The sequence below is a fragment of the Coregonus lavaretus genome, assembly GCF_964263955.1.
Source record: "Coregonus lavaretus genome assembly, chromosome: 5".
In the NCBI taxonomy this organism is placed as follows: domain Eukaryota; kingdom Metazoa; phylum Chordata; class Actinopteri; order Salmoniformes; family Salmonidae; genus Coregonus; species Coregonus lavaretus.
Genome location: NC_139992.1, coordinates 44878179 through 44898637, shown reverse-complemented (window position 1 = coordinate 44898637; position 20459 = coordinate 44878179). Strand labels below are relative to the sequence as shown.

The 20459-nt window shown below is 43.0% G+C and overlaps 1 pseudogene across 1 annotated transcript; it reads left to right on the top strand.

The window, feature by feature from the left end:
* The first annotated feature begins 7835 nt into the window (after positions 1 to 7835).
* LOC311129425 (protein FAM180A-like) lies at positions 7836 to 19452 on the top strand (annotated as a pseudogene). Its single transcript has 4 exons — positions 7836 to 7914; positions 12528 to 12689; positions 13366 to 13463; positions 19102 to 19452. The product of its transcript is annotated as a protein FAM180A-like (transcript).
* Positions 19453 to 20459: the final 1007 nt, after the last annotated feature.

Here is a 20459-nt window from a genome sequence, read left to right as displayed (position 1 = left end):
CTGGACCAGACAGGACAGGCAACAAGTGCTCTTCACTGACGAGTCACGGTTTTGTCTCACCAGGGGTGATGGTCGGATTCGCGTCATGGTCTGGGGCGGTGTGTCATAGCATCATCGGACTGAGCTTGTTGTCATTGCAGGCAATCTCAACGCTGTGCGTTACAGGGAAGACATCATCCTCCCTCATGTGGTACCCTTCCTGCAGGCTCATCCTGACATGACCCTCCAGCATGACAATGCCACCAGCCATACTGCTTGTTCTGTGCGTGATTTCCTGCAAGACAGGAATGTCAGTGTTCTGCCATGGCCAGCGAAGAGCCCAGATCTCAATCCCATTGAGCACGCCTGGGACCTGTTGGATCGGAGGGTGAGGACTAGGGCCATCCCCCCAAGAAATGTCCAGGAACTTGCAGGTGCCTTGGTGGAAGAGTGGGGTAACATCTCACAGCAAGAACGGGCAAATCTGGTGCAGTCCATGAGGAGGAGATGCACTGCAGTACTTAATGCAGCTGGTGGCCACACCAGATATTGACTGTTACCCCCCCCCCCCCCCCCAGTCTATGTCTCAGTTGTTGAATCTTGTTATGTTTATACAAATATTTACACATGTTAAGTTTGCTGAAAATAAACGCAGTTGACAGTGAGAGGACGTTTCTTTTTTTGCGGAGTTTATATTTGTATAATTAAGTGTTTTATGTTGCATTTTGAAACTATTTTTTGTGTTTTTTGATAACCTGGTGAGGGTTGAGCAAAAATATCTGGTGGTGGCCCATGGAGTTGCAGGACTGACGATGGCAAGTCTGTTTACTTGGCTTGGCTAGCATTAGCTATCTAGCTGAGATGTCTGTTTACTTGGCTTGGCTAGCATTAGCTAGCTAGCTGGGAAGTCTGTTTACTTGGCTTGGCTAGCACTAGCTAGCTGGGAAGTATGTTTACTTGGCTTGGCTAGCATTAGCTAGCTGGCTGGGAAGTCAGTTTTACTTGGCTTGGCTAGCATTAACTAGCTAGCTGGAAAGTCTGTTTACATTTACATTACGTCATTTAGCAGACGCTCTTATCCAAAGCGACTTACAGTTTGTGAGTGCATACATTATTTTTACATACTGGCCCCCCTTGGGAATCAAACCCACAACCCTGGCATTGCAAACACCATGCTCTACCAACTGATTTACATCCCTGCCGGCCATTCCATCCCCTACCCTGGACGACGCTGGGCCAATTGTGTGCTGCCCCATGGGTCTCCCGGTCGCGGCCAGCTACGACAGAGCCTGGATTCGAACCAGGATCTCTAGTGGCACAGCTAGCACTGCAATGCAGTGCCTTAGACCACTGCGCCACTTGGCTTGGCTAGCATTAGCTAGCTAGCTGGCGAATCTAATTTGAATGATGCATCAACAACTGATCAACACAGCACCAAATTTCTATTCCACCTGCCTTGGTTTCTGGAAGGATGTGGACTGTGGTGTGAGGGGATGACCGAGGCTTGCCTTGTAGGAGACTCTTGGTGATTACTGACGAGGTGTGGTGGTCTCTCAGGTGCTTATAGCTGCCGAAGCATCACCCAAGTGGGTGCTACACATTCGGTGGTGGATGTTCCAGCCTACCTACAGAAGAGGAGTAGCAGTGAACTTCAGAGACAGAGGTTCCTGATGAAGAGCTCCCGACTGTTGTTTCTCCCTCCCTGGCTGAACCATTGACGCCACCTCCACTCAAGCTACTCCTTTACTGAACTGCATCATCATCTAGCTGTGGAAGACCATCTCCCATCAACTGCCAGCTCCCTGAATTTGTTTTTGTTTTTTAAAAGTGACTTTGAGATTCTGTATGAAAAACACTATATTAAATACACAGGGGGTTGGTGGCTCCTTAATTGGGGTGGATGGGCTCGTGGTAATGGCTGGAGCGGAATCAGTGGAATGGTATCAAACACATTATTATTATTATTATTATTATTATTATTATTATTATTATTATTATTATTAGAAGGGTTGGAGAGATTTTGAGAGAGAGAGAGAGATACATTTAATGTTTTGTCCTTTGAAGTTGGTGCGACTTCTACCAGCTGTTGTCTGTATGTTGAGTCATCCCCAACTATTTCAACAGCAGATGCATTTCTCTCAACATTAGCCTACCTGTGTGTGCAGTCCGTGGGCGTAGCGACCAGAATTTCCCTTCCCAAACCTTCCGTCAACTAGAGTCGCATCACCAGGCAATGCCACCATTACCATGCACCTGTCACTCACAGACTGGTCCGGTGACACTCCCCTCAACCTTTCTGCAGGTGACAGCGTTGTCCCTGGAGGCGGAGATGAGGGGGACGGAGGGAGGGAGAGGAGGGGGACAGGGGGAGGGAGAGGAGGGCAGGAGGTAGAGGTGGTGATGGCTCTCCGGTCAGCGAACATGCCTTCATTGTATTCATTACAAATGCTGCGCTATAATTGGTAATTGCTACAGCGTGACCTGACACCTGTGTACCTCCCTGATCATTGTGTCAGAAATAATCACTCTGCCCACATGTAACAAGGCAGGTAGCTCTCAGCGTGTCACCATCATCAACACCTCTCACTCTCCACAGGAAAGTCACAGGAAAAGCTGTTGTCCAGGGCGAATGTGTCACTGCCCACGACACACCAACAACAACCTGCAGCTCTGAGGAATTCAGCCAAGACATGCAATAATGGCTCAACACAGAGACACTGACATCAATACAGAGACAAGCTTCAGGATACTGTACCTGGAACTTCAATGACTAACACTAATGATTGAAACAGGAGCAAATACCGCCTTCTGGTGAAGTTTCAGACACCAATTAAGTTGTTCTTCTCATTACTGAAGTGTTGGACTGGTCAAAAGGTGGCGGGGCAACAGAAAAACCCAAAGAGCATTTCAGGGAACTTCGCCACCGGTGGTCATTAATTGCTAAGCAATTACAAACCATAATGTCCATAATGAGTCATTATTGCATTGTAATTGTCTTTATGTCTGAGTAATGAGGCTGGTGTTGGTGTTGTGATTTGGCTGGTTAGTGCTGCAGGCTCCGCTGGTCTTGGGCGGAGGCATAATCAACAGCAGCAGCAGTGGAATCTCTCTAAAAGAGCCTGGATGGTTTGTGTTCCTCTGGCCAACCATAATAAGAGGAGCTGTCATGGGAGAGGGCCAGGAGACGTCAGCTCCATTTGCAGTTAAGACACAGTGGAGAGGGACCAAGCAGCTGAGCCGCTGTCTGTGTCCAGACAAATTAGCTCTAAACTAATGACAGGGTTTAGGATACGTTTCCACAGTAATGGTTTGTCTATTCGTAATGGGTCTCTTATGTTGTATGTTTTTAGGGAAATACAAGTCAATCTTGATGTCGGATGACTCAGAATTGTGTGGTGGAAGACGTATTAGATAGGCACTGGTGCTGACCCTGCCAAGAATTTATATTTTCCATTAAACCTTTGGCTACAGCTCAAATAACTATTCTGTATAATCTGCCCCATCCTGATTGCTGGTAATTACAGTCATGTGACATTTAAAGTCTGGAGTGTAAACAAATATGCTTTTATTTTGTAGTTCTCATGTAGGGACTGCAGCTGCACTTCTCTTGTCAAAAAATTATTTGACTATTGAGGCTTTTACAGACTTATAATGGACTCCTATTCATTTGCATATTTTATGTATTACAGAGCTTTCTTTATAGCACGACTTGGGCAATTAAGCGCTTGAGCGATTTCTCAAGGGTCCCCACCTGGACCTGAACCCAAACAACCCTTACATCTCTCTCAAGTGCATTCATATCGTGAGCACTTATCTTAATAGAATTCATTCTCAAATTCATGCAGCATCACCAAAATAGTTTGAAAACGGCATCAGTCTGATAGGGTGCTGGAGTGAAGGAAAAAAAATTAACATACATAATGTGTTCTTAGCCTGCCCCCTGCTGGTAAATGGAGAACTACACGTCAGTAGAAATAATTAGGGCCAGTAGTTTTTCCTGGTCAGGTATCCAGGAACTTCTGGAACTAATTTAATTGTTTTGCCTACAGTTAGGGATATGCTTTACTTGACCATGTGACCACTGGGATATGCATTACTTGACCATGTGACCACTGGGATATGCTTTACTTGACCATGTGACCACTGGGATATGCTTTACTTGACCATGTGACCACTGGCATATGCTTTATTCGACCATTTGACCTTACTCTGAGTAAATCCTGGCCGTGTACATGGTCCTGTGTCACGGTGTCACCTCCTCATCCATTTCAACAGGCTGATTTACTACTGTCTTTCTTCTAAGAGTAAAGGTTCTGGGTAGGTCAACAAAAAGACTAGAGTTCCCCTCTACTATGCACCTTCCAGCAAGGAGATGAGAGACACACTGTGGGGAGGATGTTTTCTTTACCTTCTGGACATTGTTCTCTCAGACTCAGAACACCATCTGTTATTACCTTATGAGTTGACTGTGTAATGTACTGAAAGACAGGTGTTAAAGTTTGTCCACTGGGAATATCATCACTTTCTCTCATCATCCTTTATTTGAATATACTTTGTGTTCCTTCAGTGAGACACGGAAGGGCAGAATACCTCAGGTGCCCATCTGGTTTTAGAGGAGAACATTTCAAATCAACATATGGTGTTCGTAAAGCAAATAACTTGAAAGTCAGAGGGCGCTGAATTAATCATGCCATCCAGCATTGCCTGGTATATCAGTGAAATGTTTGAAGTTACCTAATCATGGTGGTGGTAATAGTGATGTGATGTGGATCATTAAAACCGCTGGCAATTCAGCTTTTCATTTTGATTTTATATGTCATCAGTCACATTTTTTATGATCATGAGCTGACAAGATAGAAGCCGTAATTGTAAAACAAAACATTTAACCCAAATTATAATTTATGCATAGACCATTAGTTCTCAGCAGTAGAGTACTCATATAGCAGATATTGGTTGAGCTCTGAAATGCATACTGCAAAAACATTTGTCATCCACAGTCAGTAAGCTAAGGTAGAATGGTGTAATTCTGTTTAATAATAGCAGATTCATTTCTGAAATATCTTTTTTTTTCCTGTTCTTTTCCTTCATGTCAGAGGCCAGGCCAACCAAAGCAAAGCCCCTGGATTCCTGAGCAAACCACTATGCTCCTTGGCCCTGGGTAGCAAGAGCTCTGAATGTTATTGTAACGGACATTATGTAACTACAAAGAGAACAGAAACTGTTGAGAGGACAATGGAGAGACGAAGAGAATTCTGAAATGCTATACTGTACTATAATCTATTGTATGTGGAGTGGATGTATTTGAAGTGGGCAGCTATTGGTGTTTTACTCTTGTCTGTGCTGAAGCCGTTAGACACTTACTGTGTAGTCAATATGAGGAATGCAAGTGGATTCTGAGACAGAGTATGATGATGATGATGATGATGGTGATGTGGTATTCCTCACAATAGTGATAGTCTCAGCCACCATCGTTGTCTCTGTGTGAGGTAGCAATAAGCCTGGGGACGAGGTTACAATATGACGATGATGACCATTATGCTAATGATGAAGGAAACCATATTGGAAACGACGGTGACCATGATGATGATGATATCGGACAGGTTTTACAGGTTGTTACTGCTGCAGTCAGTCTGGTGTCATTTCTACCTCAGTCAGTAGCTTAGTGAGCAGCAGTCCAGCCAGTGGCGGCTCCTGAAAAAATTCTCAGGAGGGGCAATTTTTCTGATGATTTAGGTGACCTACACACATTTTAAAAAAGATATGTCCAGCAACAACATGAAGACAGGGGCAGCATATAAGTCAATACCAGAAGCATTTATTGACTGATCTGGGGAGATGGATTCCAGTTTCTGTGACAGATTATAAATAATCTCTGATGCCTTTGTTATATTAGCTTTTGGTTGAATGTACTGTCGTAGTAAATATATAATGTTATAGCTTGGTCTGACTAAAATCTTGTGCATGACCCATTTTGTGTTGGGCGTTTGTTTTCAATCAATGCTGTTCCTATCCTATAACAATGGACAAAAGAGTCCTATCTTGTCAGCCTTGTCAGCAGGTGGCCAAGGACAACACCCACGCCATAGGTCTCTCAGTTCTTCCAACTCACGAGTTCTTGCTCTGAGGACACACACACACACACACACACACATCATCACTGATAACACACACACACACACACATCATCACTGTTAAACACACACACACACACACACATCATCACTGTTAAACACACACACACACACACACAAAAATCCCCTCTCTTTAGGCTGAACATTTGAAGACAGAGAACCCGACTCAGAGCCAATGCAACAGTGGAGGGGACCTCGCCCAACTCATCAGGACCAATCAGAAGATCAGAACTACTAGATTCAACCTACATCATTTATTGTATAAAATGTCAGCACACAATGTTTTCGGGGCTCTCTTCAGATAGCTCCCTAAGAGTTTGACGAACGAGTCCGTGCACGCGATTCCAGATATCTTTACCTCTGAATAAACTGCCTTTATTATACCATATCCACCCTGTCCAAAGTCTCTACTTGGTCTCAGTTCTCCAGTAAACTTGTGATTATCAACAGTACACAACGGTAACAAACAATTGGGGGAACTCACGGGGCAGATAGTAAGGTCACAGTGACACAGAAAGCAGTTCAATGTCGGGGCTCGGGGGTACAGAGTCGCTCTCTTACCAGGATCGATTTTCCCTGTGACTGTCAGATCGAGGTCCGCTCCGACCAAGGTGAAGCCGGCCGGCTCCACTTCTCTGTCCGGGACTCTGTCATCCAGCCAAGTCTCCCAGCTGTATTGGATTCCGCTGCCAGCAACGTTTTCATTATTTAGTCCGTTCGTAGCGGGTATGTACACGATCAACAAGATCAGTCCAAAACCCACCACTCGAAATCCATGGTTGGCAGAATGTTTGTAAACTAAGTGTACAAATTAAAAACATAAAATAACGCCACTAAGTGTACAAATTAAAAACATAAAATAACGCCACACTGCAGGTCGCAAAGAGACGCTGCTAGCCGCTATTTGCTTAGTTACGTTCATGGTTACGTCACGTATGACGAAAGCGCGTAAGTGCAAGCCCACAGACACCCATAGAGAATGTATTGAAAGCTTTGAAATTTGAAAAAAATAGATTTTACATGACAGGCTATGAGAGACTTCTGGGCGATTTTCAACCTGACTGAAATCGCCCAAAAACGGGCGGGGCCATTTGAAGCACGACTTTAGCCTGATTTGACATTTAGTGGCAGTCAGATCAGATTACAACACTGATAACTACTGTTGCCGTGATATAATTGATTAGAAAAAAAATCCCTTCCTTTTCCCGTTTGGCAGTGCGTCGCCCATATCGCCCTATTGAACAGGCCGTCCCTGAGTCCAGCCACTAACAGAGCAGGCATTCCCTGGGTCCTGATGACTTCCAGATGACAGCCTGGCCAGAGAGAACTCAGCACTCAGTCACAGACAGAGGGGGAGAGAGAAGGGGGAGAGAGAGAGAGACTAGAGTGAGAGAAAAAGAGAGGTAGAAGAAGAGAAAAAGAGGAGAGTGAGAGAGTGAGAGAGAGTGAGTGAGTGAATGAAGCAGTTGCATGTGAAGTGGTTTAGCAGTGCTCCAGTCAGCATTCTTACCTCATTCTCCTGATGGTTGTTTGTATTCAGCTCTCTCCAGCTGGGGCCTGGCTGGCTGCTGTGATTGGCTAGTGACTGACTCACATTCAAAGCCCAGGGAGACAGACAGACGACAGGGCAGTGTCAGTGGATGTCTACTGGGCCCGAGGGAGAGAGCAAGAGAGACATCAGGGCAGGACGGTAGTCAGTGTATGTGTGCTGGGCCGAGGGTCATCATGATGCATCGGTGGTGTCTACTCATCACTGTGTTCTACTGCCAGCTGTACCTGGCTGCTGCTCAACACTGGAGGAAAGGTAGGACACCTGAGCACCTCACAGAGCTTAGACTGACTTCAGGTCAGTTTGAGGGGTCAACATAGATGCTTTCATAGAAAGTTAATGGCTGTTGTGTAGACGTTCTCAGAACTAGTATCAATAGGAAGAAATGAACTGCATTATGGATTTTTTAAAATCTAATCTTAATGAATCAAAGGAAAAAACAAAACCATATGGTTATGTATTTTGTATTGGTGTGTGCTATTATAACTGAACATTTTGCTGCCAAATAGATTATTTAGGTGTATTTAAGTAGGCTCTATTGTTTTATGCATGCAGATTTTTGCAGACTTTTATCTGATGTGTTTGCAGACTTTTATAAGATTTTATGTTTTTTGAAGAAAATACAAATGTTTTGTTTGCTTTGGCAAGGCTGTGGGTGTTGGGCTCCTGTATGTATGTGATTGTGTTGATATGAAGGAGAAGAATGCTATGTTCTGAATATCTTTCAACAAGGTTCCCAGTGAAAAACAACTTCAAGTGCCTTGTTGTTATTGAATCCAAACATTTGGATCCACATTCATACATTGTCCCTCCCTCCCACACACGTCAACATTTAGTTCCTTGGAAATGTCGACTGCCGAAAATAGATCCCTCCGAATTAAGGAATGTAGGAGGGTGGATTTAAATCACTGAATCAGTCACATGATGTTGAACCTGCTTCAGGAAACGCAACTTAGCTCAGGTCTTTGCTGGCGGATGAGATCCAGTAATGGATACTGACATGGTAAGATAAAATAATACAAACTTTATTTATCCCAGAGGGGAAACTGGTTTGTCAATCATGTGTCTCAGTATCCATTAGGAAAATATTATTACATCCATCTCATACGAGTACTAAGCCTATCTACTGTATGACTATTGAACTTCAGGTCACCCCTAAAGACCACATCTGAATATTTAGGATTTGATAGAGGGGACAAACAGACAGTGATTTAGAATTGGGGACAAGCTGTAAGTGTAGCCAATGTGACTGTCTCTGGCCCCTGTGTCCCTCTGACTGCTGCCAAATTCTTCCCCAGCTGTTTTGACTGCAGCAGCTTGGCAAAACATCTGCATATCTGACTTGATGTATTGTTATCCCTTCAATATTGAGACATATCTTGTCCCATATTTGGAGCTCTTAGGTCTTCGGTTCACTGGGAAAGTTCTGATTAGGACATATATTTAGCTTGCTCCAGAGTGTGTATTTTGTGGGAAATATCAGTTAAGAGATCACAATACAAAAATGTAAACTGGTTAAGGAAACATAATTCATCAGTTGTAGTATGGGAAATGTTCCTGACTTTGGTTTTGGCTCCAACTTTAAGCCAAATAACCATTACTGTAAACCTGAGGTAATGTGACCTCTGTTTTGGCTGCTTTTCTCTAATCACGACACAATTCTAGCCAAGACCATTCAGCACTGCTTGTAATTATTGGCTTTGTGTTTTCCCCTGGCTCATTGCAAGTGCTTAGAGGGAGATTACAAGTTCCCTGCTTATTTGTGAGGACACAGGGGACAGTGTCCTAGCAAACACTGATTATTTATTCTAGCGCTACAGTGGGCCGAGAAGCATGAACGATGATTGGTTTCTTCTAGCTCAGAGCTTTGAATACTGAGATCTGCTTTCAGAAGTGGATCATCCACATTAAACCAGCAACCACTTATTCCATATGTGACCAGCTAAATTTAGAAACCGAGTCTACTGTATATCAGATGACTGTGTTAACCCGCTGAGCTAAAGCCTAGGCATTACATGAGTCTTCAGGTCTCAGGCAAGGTTACACATCACATGAGCATTGCACATAGATGTTTCTTTGTGTTGCTGTTGTTCTGCTGAGGTGAATAGATGGTTCCCTCCTGTTCTTCACTTCTGCCTTGAGCTCAACACAGTGGACTCAACTCATCATCTGTGTGTGGAATTCCAGCTCCACCTTCCTCCACTTACAGATTCACACTGGAAGGCATTAGGAAAGGATGTGCTGCTGGATAAAAGTCAACATTGGGGCTTCGGCTTTCCAGTACATACTGATCAGTATCACACTTGGATGCACAGTAGCACATATCAGCCCAAATCTGGGTGAAAACTATGACATCAATGTCTGGCATTCCTCACAGCTGCTGTATGTATGGCGCCTGTGCAACTAGTGGTGAAACCCATAAAAATGTATGGCTGGTTGGAGCAGCCATTTTGGAGCTAACATCTCCACAGAGGTACAGCATCGCCTTAACATCAAACGATTCATGGAAAATGAAGCATACAAATGAACCTCATAGACCTCATAACCCCACTGTTCACACTGGCTCTGTGCCAATAAAAGTTGTTATTGTCCCTATGTGTGTGTTCTGTATGCTTATGCATTCCAATACTGCTGCTTTAACCCTGTTTCTGAATGGGGAGAATGTGGCCAGTGTTGTCCCATCGAGAGTGTGAGGCCTTGGTGGCCGGACGGTTAGGAGTACAGTGGAGGGGGACTGGGAGTGGCAAGAGCTGATCTTGGATCAGATTCCATAAGGAGTACAGTCGGAGAACAGTGGAATTGTGCTGGGTGTCAGTTGACCAGGAGTTGATTCCTGATCAGTTTCCATAGAGAGAGAGGGCCAATGTTTAAACTATGATCCTCGTTAAGCTCTGTGAGCCTATATTTCTCTTGGCTCAAACAGCAGTGATTGGATATCTGGCTTGGATTAGTAACAAGAGCACATTCTACAGTCGAGGTCAAAAGTTTTGAGAATGACACAAATACTAATTTTGTTGTGAAGAAGGCGCCAGTGCGCCCAAGAAAGTCCAGCAAGCGCCAGGACGTCTCCTAAAGTTGATTCAGCTGCGGGATCGGGGCACCACCAGTGCAGAGCTTGCTCAGGAATGGCAGCAGGCAGGTGCGAGTGCATCTGCACGCACAGTGAGGTGAAGACATTTGGAGGATGGCCTGGTGTCAAGAAGGGCTGCAAAGAAGCCACTTATCTCCAGGAAAAACATCAGGGACAGACTGATATTCTGCAAAAGGTACAGGGATTAGACTGCTGAGGACTGGGGTAAAGTCATTTTCTCTGATGAATCCCCTTTCCGATTGTATGGGGCATCCGGAAAAAAGCTTGTCCGGAGAAGACAAGGTGAGCGCTACCATCAGTCCTGTGTCATGCCAACAGTAAAGCATCCTGAGACCATTCATGTGTGGGGTTGCTTCTCAGCCAAGGGAGTGGGCTCACAATTTTGCCTAAGAACACAGCCATGAATAAAGAATGGTACCAACGCATCCTCTGAGAGCAACTTCTCCCAACCATCTAAGAACAGTTTGGTGACGACCAATGCCTTTTCCAGCATGATGGAGCACCTTGCCATAAGGCAAAAGTGATAACTAAGTGGCTCGGGGAACAAAACATTGAAATGATGGGTCCATGGCCAGGATACTCCCCAGACCTTAATCCCATTGAGAACTTGTGGTCGATCCTCAAGAGGCGGGTGGACAAACAAAAACCCACAAATTCTGACAAACTCCAACCATTGATTATGCAAGAATGGGCTGCCATCAGTCAGGATGTGGCCCAGAAGTTAATTGACAGCATGCCAGGGCGGATTGCAGAGGTCTTGAAAAAGAAGGGTCAACACTGCAAATATTGACTCTTTGCATAAACTTAATGTAATTGTCAATAAAAGCCTTTGACACTTATGGAATGCTTGTAATTATACTTCAGTATACCATAGTAACATCTGACAAAAATATATCATAACACTGAAGCAGCGAACTTTGTGAAGACCAATACTTGTGTCATTCTCAAAACTTTTGACCACGACTGTACAGTAGTAGGGAATCTAACCAAGCTCAGAAAGAATGTCACTCTCTCTGTCAGATGTTGTATGTATGAGAGAATGAGTACCTGATGGTGTAAAGTATGGACGAACAGTAGCCCTGCATGTTGCATTTCATAAAGCTCAGTCACAACATCATTGAACTCTGAGCTGTTGAGAGGAAAACGTGATTTACCCCCTAGTCACGCTGTGTTCCTACCATGACCTTTCTGTTCTGTCAAGGGCCCAGGCATTCCTCAGACAGACTGAAGCACTGCATGATCGATGGTTTGTTTGTGTCCACTTCAAACATGCTCCGACTTCCAATCAAGCTACTTATTTGGACCTTGTCTGTCTGTACCTGACCCTTCAACCCAAAAGCACATGGCCCTGTACTTTCAACACACAGTCGGAGTCCCTGCCAGGTATTCAGGGCTGTAATGGAAAAGAAAGCAAATAAGGTATTGAGGGAGAGATGCTGCTTGCACCAAACTTTCCTTGGGTTGGGCTGGGTCATCTCTAGCAGTGGAGGCTGCTGAGGGGAGGACGGCTCACAATAATGGCTGGAATGGAGTCAATGGAATGGCATCAACCACATGGAAACCACAAGTATTTCCACTATGTACTGTAGCTGTCTCTCAAACTGGTAAAGGATATTCTCATGTCAGTACTGTGACTCCTGCCTCAAATCATCCCCTCACTGTTAAGAAGCCGCTCTGAGTAATAAAGAGAAAACCCTGTCAAAAGAAGCCACTCAAAGTCCTATTATCTCACTTAATGTCATTTGTAGACCTAAGAACTACCACATCTCCCCTACAGGTAAAATGATAGGTGTGAAGGAGGTGGTTCAGTGAATGATCTTATCTGAGATCAGAATACCTGCCTTAGCTGCATTTAGCTCAGGAGCTGCATTTAGCTCAGGAGCTGCCTTTAGCTCAGCAGTCTTGTGGTATGCAAGAGACCAAGGTTCGAACCCAGTTGGTAAGCTTGTGCCCAGGTGTTTCTCTGCTTCTGCTCCTGGTTAGCTCCCCTTATAAAAGACAGAGCTGCCTTAGTTTGCAGTTCTGAAGGGTGAGAGAGTTTTATGAGGAGCAGACCACAGCTCCTGAACTCTCAGGCCTGCTGCGGCACATATGCCCTGACACTTTGAAATCTGACCACCCTACCCTATAGCCTATACCCTATAGACACACATGGGTCTTTGAAAGGAGGGGGCATCTATAACGTGGGACATACCAGCAATTACCGGTGTCAGAGGTTTAAGGGTTTTCACCCGGTTTCACATAGGGACATCTGCTGCAGTTTACACCCCAGTTGTCTCCCACACAAACCTGGGACTAGATAGTTTAACCTACCTTAGACATGTTTGCAGTATGCAGTAAGTGTAGGATTTTACCTGACCTATAGCCACTGTGTGAATGTATTTGAATATATTGTATGCTATACTGTAGACCTATGGCACTATGTAAATCCTGCAACATGTGTTGAGTTTGACTGACCTCCTGGTCTCAACAATGGCATCCACATTCACCCACTCAACGAGAAATTCAGGATCTATTGTATTTCGGGCCTCCTTTTGGTTGCCGTTGGTTTAATGAGTCCTTCAATTACTCAAAATGCTATCTCTCTTCTCACTTTTTCTTTCCTCTCTCTTCAGCCCTTTACCCATCAGCTTTTAGAGTGAAGCGTGGCGCACACTCATTGGTCAACCCCACCTTCCATAACTCTGTGGAAGATGTTAACCTGCTGTTTGAGGTGAGTCGAAAATAGCCAGCTCTGCTTAAATTACCTTAATGAGCTTAAAGGGAATTTAATCCATTGTGAATGTTACATGGAAACAAGAAGATTGTCAGATAAAGTCAAATCTTCCACAAACTTAAAGTTTTATTCCAGGCTCTGTCTGTTACAGTCTGTCTCTTCTCTCCGACCCACAATGGATCATCCAGAGACCCTCCTGTCAGATAGTTTTGTCTTTAATACTTAATAATGTACTGATATTGAACTCCATATCCCAGAGGCCCCTGCTTCTTCTCGTTGTTGAGCCAGACCATATCCACTGTGGGCACAACACAGATTCATCCATACATATTACAGCTGGTATGTTGGAGCCCAAGGAGCAAACAATATGTCTGGACATATACTGCTCAACCATCCACCACTCTGCTGTTTGAGTGGAAAACATGGACACAGAGGTTATATGTTATTCAAGGTTTGTGAATCTTGTGGGGTAGCAGCAAAACATGTTGCATCAAAATCAATGCCACATTCGGCATTGCTTATAAATAAAATATCTTAGGCATAACAAGTGAAACATACCTGAAAGCTCAAGTCAACCACAAGTCCAAATCCCTATCTCCATCCATGGCTAATTTAGGAAAGGGCCAATTTTAGCTAGCTAGCTAGCCACCGGAGGACAACAAGATGCAACAATTCAAGTTGTTTCTGTCAATGACGTTTGGCTTTCGATGTGATGTGATTGGAGTGAAGCCAAATCCAAACTGGCTTCCCTTGACACTTTTCTTTTGGTGCGCCAGGACCATTCACAATTGAGCTCACTCAGTTTAGCTCAACACTGATTGGCTATTTTATTTTTATTTATTTTTATCAAGGGAGGCCTAATTCCATACTCTTTTTGACCAGACATCATCAGATAGATGGCCTACACATACAGACAGAGGGGCGCTGTTTCACTTACTCTAATGCTTTCTCCATTGAGATACATTTAGCCTCTTGCAAATTGAAGGACAATTATGAAACACTGATAGACGAAAGATAATTTATTTGAAAACCTTTTTTCTTGGATATCTTTTTGGGGAAGCCACTGGTCCTCATGGGTTCAAACTCCAGAGTTTCTGAAATTCATAAACTTTAACTTTGGCAACAGGAGTCAGGTTACTCAAGGTAAACCGTCCCTCTATCCATGGAAGGAACAGAAACTTATTTTTAAGGTCTTAATTTTTTTAGGGTGATTATTATTTTTATATTTTTTAGTTTTTTAGGGGGTAGGTCAGCTTTAATATTGCAGATATATTGTAACTTCCATTAATGTAATTGTCTGCATCACTTCCAATCCCCAATATATATTTTTTGCAAATATATATATATATATATATATATATATATATATATATATATATATATATATATATATATATATATATATATACACCACCAGTCAAAAGTTTGGACACAACTACTCATTGAAGGGTTTTTCTTTATTTTTAAATATTTTTACAATGTAGAATAATAGTGAAGACATCAAAACTATGAAATAACACATATGGAATCATGTAGTAACCAAAAAATATATAGCCACCTTTTGCCTTAATGACAGCTTTGCACATATACATACATACAGTGGGGAAAAAAAGTATTTAGTCAGCCACCAATTGTGCAAGTTCTCCCACTTAAAAAGATGAGAGAGGCCTGTAATTTTCATCATAGGTACACGTCAACTATGACAGACAAATTGAGAAAAAAAAATCCAGAAAATCACATTGTAGGATTTTTGATGAATTTATTTGCAAATTATGGTGGAAAATTAGTATTTGGTCACCTACAAACAAGCAAGATTTCTGGCTCTCACAGACCTGTAACTTCTTATTTAAGAGGGTCCTCTGTCCTCCACTCGTTACCTGTATTAATGGCACCTGTTTGAACTTGTTATCAGTATAAAAGACACCTGTCCACAACCTCAAACAGTCACACTTCAAACTCCACTTTGGCCAAGACCAAAGAGCTGTCAAAGGACACCAGAAACAAAATTGTAGACCTGCACCAGGCTGGGAAGACTGAATCTGCAATAGGTAAGCAGCTTGGTTTGAAGAAATCAACTGTGGGAGCAATTATTAGGAAATGGAAGACATACAAGACCACTGATAATCTCCCTCGATCTGGGGCTCCACGCAAGATCTCACACAGTGAGGTCAAAATGATCACAAGAACGGTTAGCAAAAATCCCAGAACCACACGGGGGGACCTAGTGAATGGCCTGCAGAGAGCTGGGACCAAAGTAACAAAGCCTACCATCAGTAACACACTACGCCGCCAGGGACTCAAATCCTGCAGTGCAAGACGTGTCCCCCTGCTTAAGCCAGTGCATGTCCAGGCCCGTCTGAAGTTTGCTAGAGTGCATTTGGATGATCCAGAAGAGGATTGGGAGAATGTCATATGGTCAGATGAAACCAAAATAGAACTTTTTGGTAAAAACTAAACTCTTCGTGTTTGGAGGACAAAGAATGCTGAGTTGCATCCAAAGAACACCATACCTACTGTGAAGCATGGGGGTGGAAACATCATGCTTTGGGGCTGTTTTTCTGCAAAGGGACCAGGACGACTGATCCGTGTAAAGGAAAGAATGAATGGGGCCATGTATCGTGAGATTTTGAGTGAAAACCTCCTTCCATCAGCAAGGGCATTGAAGATGAAACGTGGCTGGGTCTTTCAGCATGACAATGATCCCAAACACACCGCCCGGGCAACGAAGGAGTGGCTTCGTAAGAAGCATTTCAAGGTCCTGGAGTGGCCTAGACAGTCTCCAGATCTCAACCCCATAGAAAATCTTTGGAGGGAGTTGAAAGTCCGTGTTGCCCAGCGACAGCCCCAAAACATCACTGCTCTAGAGGAGATCTGCATGGAGGAATGGGCCAAAATACCAGCAACAGTGTGTGAAAACCTTGTGAAGACTTACAGAAAACGTTTGACCTGTGTCATTGCCAACAAAGGGTATATAACAAAGTATTGAGAAACTTTTGTTATTGACCAAATACTTATTTTCCACCATAATTTGCAAATAAATTCATAAAAAATCCTACAATGTGATTTTCTGGATTTTTCTTTCTCATTTTGTCTGTCATAGTTGACGTGTACCTATGATGAAAATTACAGGCCTCTCTCATCTTTTTAAGTGGGAGAACTTGCACAATTGGTGGCTGACTAAATACTTTTTTTCCCCACTGTATATATACATATCCTTTAAAAAAATATATGTTCCTTTATTACCTTCTAACCCTACCACCCCTCCCCTAATTGGAGCAAACTAGTGAACAACAACGCTTAGGCCTCTACTTCCAGCTTATACATACTATATACATTTTATGGACACAGTCAATTTTACAATAGTTCTATTTTGTTTATTTTTACTCCTGAACTTCCTCTACCCTAAACCTCTCCAATCGTTTTCATGATGTCCATCCGGTTTGCTTCTATATGCCATATCTGTGCTCTTTCACAAAAATTCTTAACCTATAACCTATACACATACAGTCGTGGTCAAAAGTTTTGAAAATGACACAAGTATTGGTCTTCACAAAGTTCGCTGCTTCAGTGTTATGAGATATTTTTACTATGGTATAATTACAAGCATTCCATAAGTGTCAAAGGCTTTTATTGACAATTACATTAAGTTTATGCAAAGATTCAATATTTGCGGTGTTGACCCTTCTTTTTCAAGACCTCTGCAATCCGCCCTGGCATGCTGTCAATTAACTTCTGGGCCACATCCTGACCGATGGCAGCCCATTCTTGCATTATCAATGCTTGGAGTTTGTCAGAATTTGTGGGTTTTTGTTTGTCCACCCGCCTCTTGAGGATCGACCACAAGTTCTCAATGGGATTAAGGTCTGGGGATTTTCCTGGCCATGGACCCATCATTTCAATGTTTTGTTCCCCGAGCCACTTAGTTATCACTTTTGCCTTATGGCAAGGTGCTCCATCATGCTGGAAAAGGCATTGGTCGTCACCAAACTGTTCTTAGATGGTTGGGAGAAGTTGCTCTCGGAGGATGTATTGGTACCATTCTTTATTCATGGCTGTGTTCTTAGGCAAAATTGTGATTGAGCCCACTCCCTTGGCTGAGAAGCAACCCCACACATGAATGGTCTCAGGATGCTTTACTGTTGGCATGACACAGGACAGATGGTAGCGCTCACCTTGTCTTCTCCGGACATGCTTTTTTCCGGATGCCCCAAACAATCGGAAAGGGGCTTCATCAGAGAAAATGACTTTACCCCAGTCCTCAGCAGTCCAATCCCTGTACCTTTTGCAGAATATCAGTCTGTCCCTGATGTTTTTCCTGGAGAGAAGTGGTTTCTTTGCTGCCCTTCTCGACACCAGGCCATCCTCCAAAAGTCTTCGCCTCACTGTGCGTGCAGATGCACTCACACCTGCCTGCTGCCATTCCTGAGCAAACTCTGCACTGCTGGTGCCCCGATCCCGATGCCCTGAAGCCCTTTTTGTGCAAAGCAATGATGATGGCACGTGTTTCCTTGCAGGTAACCATGGTTAACAGAGGAAGAACAATGATTTCAAGCACCACCCTCCCTTTAAAGCTTCCAGTCTGTTATTCTAACTCAATCAGCATGACAGAGTGATCTCCAGCCTTGTCCTCATCAACACTCTCACCTGTGTTAACGAGAGAATCACTGACATGATGGCAGCTGGTCCTTTTGTGGCAGGGCTGAAATGCAGTGGAAATGTTTTTTGGGGATTAAGTTCATTTTCATGGCAAAGAGGGACTTTGCAATTAATTGCAATTCATCTGATCATTCTTCATGACATTCTGGAGTATATGCAAATTGCCATCATCAAAACTGAGGCAGCAGACTTTGTGAAAATTAGTATTTGTGTCATTCTCAAAACTTTTGACCACAACTGTATTATGGACACAGTATGTTTTACATTAGTTATCTTATTGTTATTAGTTGTTATTAGTCCCAACCTTCAGCTCCATTAAAACCTCCCATCTATCTCTAAACAACATATTGGATTTATATATTTTTCAACTATGCTGTGATGTTTCACGAAAGTTCTGAACCTTTCTATTCTCATTATTTCTACAGATTGTAAATTGAAAATAAACATTTTTGCTAAAAGTATTTAATATATTATAGCTCGATTGACTATGACTTTTCAGATCACCCAGTAGTGCTATCTGCATGGTTAGCTCTAGATAAATATTGCAATTATTCAGCCATTCCTGGAACTGTGACCAAAAACAAGCTACAAATGGACAGTACCAAAACAAATTATCTAATGATTCTGTCTCTTCGCAGCAAAATCTGCAGAGCTGGGAAGGTCTTAATTATTGAGTGTTTAGTCCGATTCAACAGAAGAATAAGGCAGCAAACATATTTTGTAATGTATTGTATGCCCCCTGGTGGTAAGAGCTTGACTTGTGTTCCAGTTATACCATTGGGGGTGCATGAGGTGAGTTTCACCCTGACTATGTTAAATGTGGGAAATCGCTCTGTTGATCGAATCATTCAATCAGCCAATTGATTAAATCAATCAAACAATCCCAGAACATGAAGGTATTGACATGACAGATGGATATATGAAAAGTGGATCTGATAGAACCTTTAAAGAATCTGATACCACTGTGGATGTCTTCTAGATCCTGCTGGCAGGCCTGCAGATCGAGGGTGAGGACAAGCCCTTCGTGATCCCAGACCAGGAGCTGGCGTCTCTGAGGAGGGTCCAAAAGCTGGAGGTCATCTGTGAGGACATTCTGCCCAAGAAACTCTCAGAGATCAGACGTTTGACCTCTCACCTGTCCCAGCGCAGAGGTGCCCTTAGCAGGGAGGACTTTGAGCGCACAGTGCTTACTATGGTGTACACTGCCCAGACTCTGGATCATACCACCTCCCAACACCAGAAGGCGCTGTGGGGAGAAGCCCTGCTGCAGCTGTTTAGGGCCATACAAGAAGATCTGACGCCCCCACCCAGGACACCTCAGCACAACTAGTGTTATGGACTTATGTGGACACATCTTTTAGATACTGTAATATACTGACTCTTTTATACTGTAACAGAAGTCACTTTTTGGCAGAGAGTACAAAGGATGTTTTCTATCGAGTTGCATTGTATTATCAAATTGACTGTTCTGATAATGTAATATTTTTGGTTATGATCAAATTATGATATAATCTAGTCATATTGAAGGGAAGATGTGGGAAAAGGAGGCATGTGAACTATATCCTGTTCATGTTCTATCTATCGGATTCTGCCTTGTTCCTGGACTTCAGATGTAGACAAATATTTGTAATACTTTGTCAGTCACTCTGTCATGATTCATTACAGGTCTTTATCAAATCTTCTGTCATAATCTTCTCAGCTGTTTATCACAATCACATAAACTTTCCCCAGCATGGTCCTGATGCCAAAAGGAGCTTCATTTAAAAAATAGTCCCATGAGGTGCAGAAATATTGCATTGAACTGGAACATTGCTTTGGATGAAGACAGGGGTATCAATTTACTCAGCTTATTTCTCTGTAATTGATGTTATAATAAAATAATTATCAACATGATTTTTGTTTAACTGTACCATAGTTATGGGCATGTTATGAACCAACCTACACACTGAAGAAGGCTGTTCAGCTGAAAAGAATGCGTATGCTATACTCATGCAGTAAGCTTTATCTTTTTGACTGCGGACCCATTACAATTTTTTTTGCTTATCTGGATTCACAGGTTTTATGCACCAACAATACTTTTTGGAGAGTGCTATGGTCCTCTTTTGAAAAATGCCATGTTATGATTATGTGCAAATGAGTGATATGACTTGAGAATGTTCACTCACATTTGCAAAATGTGGGGAGGGATTTGCCTCAGTCCCAACCTGTTTTTATTTTGGAAGTAGAGGATTTTAGCTGCTCTAGCCTGCAGGGAGGATGTCAGAAGATAGACATCAATATATACTATACTATACTATACTACTGCATGTGTTTTCCTCTATAAGGTCCTGGACCATT